Source organism: Coffea eugenioides, chromosome 11 (assembly GCF_003713205.1).
Source record: "Coffea eugenioides isolate CCC68of chromosome 11, Ceug_1.0, whole genome shotgun sequence".
Classification (NCBI taxonomy): Eukaryota; Viridiplantae; Streptophyta; class Magnoliopsida; order Gentianales; family Rubiaceae; genus Coffea; species Coffea eugenioides.
Window position 1 is genome coordinate 11837889 of NC_040045.1, and position 4424 is coordinate 11842312.

The following is a 4424-nucleotide window of genomic DNA, read 5'->3' on the forward strand; positions in this document are numbered from 1 at the left end:
GAAAATAAAAGAAAATAAATTTTGATCTAAAGGAATAGGATGCCATCAAAAATTTTCATCTTCACTTATCTAAAGACTAATAACAGGGTAAAAAGAGTAGCAAGTTACAGTAATTGTAGGGAAAGAAATTTGTTCACACAAAAAAAAGGCATTAAAACATACCGTCAAGGCTTAATGAAGAAAAGTAACCTAAAACTACAAGTTGAACATCAAATGTACAACGAATAATATGGCCGAGTTGGATTCTGCAAAGAAGAAATTGAACTTAAGGTCCTGGCAGTGTATGATTCCCAAAAGTAAAACTCGAAATAGGAAAAACAGAATAAGTAAAGCAAGAAAGTAAACAAAAATAAATTTGGATCTAAAGGAAATAGGATGCCGCCACAAATTTTCATGACTAATAACAGGGTAAAGAGAGCAAAAAGTTACAGTAGCTGCAGGGAGAGAAATCTATTCACAAAAAAAGCAAAGGGCGTTAAAACATACCATCAAGGCTTAATGAAGAAAAGTAACCTCTTATTTTTTCTTCCTTCATCTAACAAAGACTTAGAATAAACAACACTAGCAAGAGCAAATTTATTGGAAGAGAAAGGAAGACAAAACCTTGGATCTGCACTAAACAAATTAACATTTTTTTGTTCAGAAAAAAAGCCCCCAAGTAAAATTCACCTTGAGAAAACAATTTCCACAATCCTTTTCTACTGTGGTGCAAATCTTAATATCTCAACTTGTAACAAACATTTGGAATTTAGTAGAAAATAAAAATAGTCATAATTCTTATGTTAAACCATAAAATCTCGCATAGCATATGTGAGATCGCAAAAGGAAGTAAAACAATAGGAATGAAAAACTAAACACATGAATGTTTTTTTCAAAATTTCACATCCAAATCATATGTAATTAGTTAGCTCTACAAAAGGAAATTGAACCTGAGAAAGTACCTTAAAGTAAAAGCCTTTAACACTTACTAAGTCATTCAAGCCAAGTGTGTTTCTCATTTAGGTTTTAACTTCTTAAGCTTGTCCTACATTACAGTACCATGCGCTTTGAATGAAAGTCTTATGTACTTTATTCAATAATGGACAAAGTCAAAAGGAACATGTTGGGCTTCTAGTGGGTCCAAATAAAGAAATTGAGGTAATCAAGTATGAGCGGCTTGATTACCAACTCAGGTAGCATTTTGAATTCCTATGTTCTTTTTTGACGAATCTATTTACTGGAAAATGTTTTCCTTATTAACTTTTCGAGCAAAATGTCTCAATGACCCTCAAACTATTATAAAACTTAACTTTTGACTCTCTAACTATTAATTGATAAGTTTTAACCCTCCAATTAATTAAAACATATAATTCTAGCCCTTCCGTCAATTTGAACCATTATGTTTAACAAAAATAGAAGGACATGCGCAGCAGTGGCCCTTAAACTATTATAAAGTATAACTTTTGACCATCCAACTATTAATTGATAAATTTTACCCTTCCAATTGATTAAAACATATAATTTTAACCCTTCTGTCAATTTGAATCAATATGTCTAACAGAAATATCGCCATGCGCATGTAGGCTTGTCAACCAGACCTAGACCGAACCTGTCAAATTTTTTTTGGGTACGAGTTGGGATATAATTCCGTTACCCGGATCCGGATTTGGACCCATTTACTCTAGCAAAAAAATGGTTCGGATACGGAATATATCATTCCGACTCGAACCCGTTTAAATAGATTAATAATTTTAAAAAAATATATTTATCAAAACAATAGCAATTCTCTAGTTCTATTCCCAAATTTTCCAAACCCTAATACCCTAATTTAACCACACATCCATCTCACTCTCTCTTCTCCTTTGCTTTGCTAGTCCGCCATCCCATTTCCAAGCTTCCAACAGCAGTAAGACGAAATCCCTCACACTCTCTCGTTCTCATCGATCTGCCATTTTTGAGCTTCCACCAGATTGTCTGCCATTTTCGTTGATTGTCGAGGACTCAAAGCTTCAGATTGTCCGCCATTTCCATTGATTGTTGAAGCTATAGCAGTGACTAGCGAGGCCCGCCACCAGCGACACTCTCTCTGTCTCTCACGGTTGCAGCTCCAAAGAAACACATTTTCCGGCGAAACTTCCTCTCTCTCATAAGTAATTTTTTATTTATAAATTTGTCAATACCCTAAAAGTTTCTAAAAATCATGGTGAAAGCCTCCATTAATGGTGAAAGCCTCCATTAATGGTGAAATTACTATTCCATCTTTCTCTTGCTATCTATCTTGGCCCTTGGGAAGGAGTCCTTGTTTATGCGATTTCAGTTCTTTCCTTTTCATTTTCTAACAAGTGCACCTCAAATTTATCCCAGGGCAGGGAGGGGGTTCTTCTTGAGTCCAACACCCAATTTTAGTTGCTAGTCGCCATGCTACATCTTAGGTTGATCCAAATTCATATCGTCATATTTATCCATATTATCAACAACCCTTATCCCCATCCTGTAAAAAAAAATGGCTATAGCATTTCATTTTCCCTACAGTTTTTATGCCCAAAGGCATAATTTTTTTGTGTGACCTGGTAAAGAAACTCAACATCTTGTGGTTGATATTTGTGTATGCTAACTTCTTGATTCTACCAGTTTGAAATCTGACATGCTTGCCCAGGAAAAAAAAAGTTTTCCCTATTTTCTTTCACAACTTTGCCAAACCTATACAAGCTAGAGCTGTTTTCTTTCTAGTTTGAAATATATGTAATTTGTGATTTAGGTTTGTGATCTGCTTTGAATGATTTTGTAATTTGCTGCAAAACATGCTTCATTTTTAATTCTTGGCAAAACAGGTTTTGTTTTTAAGTTGCTACAAAACAAGCTTTGACGGGTCTCTTTTTCCAGGTAGACCCGACTTGAATCTGAGACCCATCAGTCCTGGATCCGAGAGGTAGAGTAGAAAACCCGTTGGGTAGATGGGCTGAATCTGCAACCAATTCACTATGATGGGTCCGCGTCCAAAATGATGAATTTCGGCCCAAACTCGACCCGTTGACAGGCCTACGTGCATGGTAAGGGCATGATCGAGGGGTGTTTTTGTCTTCACAGGATATGTGCTAAGGCAAAATTATTTTACCCCATTTGACTCATAAACTAATCTCCAATTGGTGAAATTGACCAAAATTAATTGAAAACCTAAAACCCAAAATCTTGAATAGAGAAATTCCAACAAGGATAGGCAACTTGAATTAATTGAGTAGTCTTCATTTGGAATTTAACTTATTTTTCGGTGTTATTCCAAATTCATTGGGTTCATGTGCTTCTCTCAATGACATAAATCTGGCATACAATTCATTTTTTGGGAATATTCCAACAAGTCTTGGTTCACTTCCAAGTTTGAACTTTCTAAATCTTTCAAATAATCAATTCTCTGGTGAGATTCCTCCAAACTTTACATCACTATATCTAAAACTTCTTAATTTGTCAAACATTCACTTGGGCACATCCCAAATTCTTTATCAATAGATGTTTCTGTTTGATATAATAACTCAAGTTAATGAAAAGGGTAGAATTATAGGTTTAATTAGTTGGAGGGTAGAACTTATCAATTAATAATTGGAGGGTCGAAAATTAAACTTTGTAATAGTTTAAGGGCCACTAGCATCTCATGAATCCTTTGTCTCTATTAAACATAATGACTCAAGTTGATAGAAGTGCTAGAATTATATATTTTAATTAGTTAGAGGATTAAAACCTCTCAATTAATAATTTAAGGGTTAAAAGTTAAATTTTATAATAGTTTGAGGGTCACTAGGGCATTTGACCCTAACTTTTACATGGTTGTTATTTTATTTCTTTTATTCCTTTCATGTTTCTCGATGGAAATTTGGTTTTTGAATGGGATTGTGTCTGTTTTATTTAAGAATATATTGGTCAAGTTAGCATAGAACATAGTGATGATATCTTGTTTGGAAATCTTGATGACCATGCATGTGTCAGCTAAAAAGTGTTTTTTTAAGTGGGTTACTGTTTTGCCTATAGTGTCATATATTTGTGCTTTTTTTTCTTGTTAAATTAGAACTGTGATTTGGTTAAGCAATTTAAGAGGGTTGTTTTGCTATAATTTTTATGGACTTTGTTGATATTTTTGGATAGGTTGCAAAAAATGATACCCTGGCTGTAAATGTGCATTTTTGACCCTTTTTGTGCATTTTTGTGAAAAACTAAGGTTGAAAATGGATTCTACATAAAAAATTGAGTAGAGAAATATATTTTAGTGGCCGGAAAAACCGTCTAGTGACGGTTTGGCTACGGCACCATTGTCAGCGGACGACGTCTGCCATGGATGCTAATGGCTAGAGTTTCAGCTATCTAGAGGCGATGAAGAAGGAGAAAAATAAAAGAAAGGAAAGGAAAAAAAAAAGAAAAAAGAATGGGCTTGTGTTTTATTTTTTGTTGAGTTTGGT